Genomic DNA, 301 nt, shown 5'->3' with positions numbered 1-301 from the left:
GTCTGAGGTGGGTGGTGTATGTCCACCTTGGCAAATATATGTAGAAGGAGACCAGAACATGGAAATCTGTCTTGTTTCTTTGATTGCAGTGGCAGCAGCTGAAGATCTGATGATGTTCCTTGTTATTATACGTATGTGTATATATGAGTGTATATATATATATATGGAAACAGAGAGGTGTAGATAGATATGTGTAGATACAAGTGTATGTATGTAGATAAATATATAGATATGATTCTGTATTTACAGACGAAAGTATGTGTGCCTATATATATATATATATATATATATATACGTGATT

The sequence above is a fragment of the Octopus sinensis genome, linkage group LG28 (assembly GCF_006345805.1).
Source record: "Octopus sinensis linkage group LG28, ASM634580v1, whole genome shotgun sequence".
NCBI classification, from domain to species: domain Eukaryota; kingdom Metazoa; phylum Mollusca; class Cephalopoda; order Octopoda; family Octopodidae; genus Octopus; species Octopus sinensis.
Note: the sequence above shows the minus strand (reverse complement) of the source record.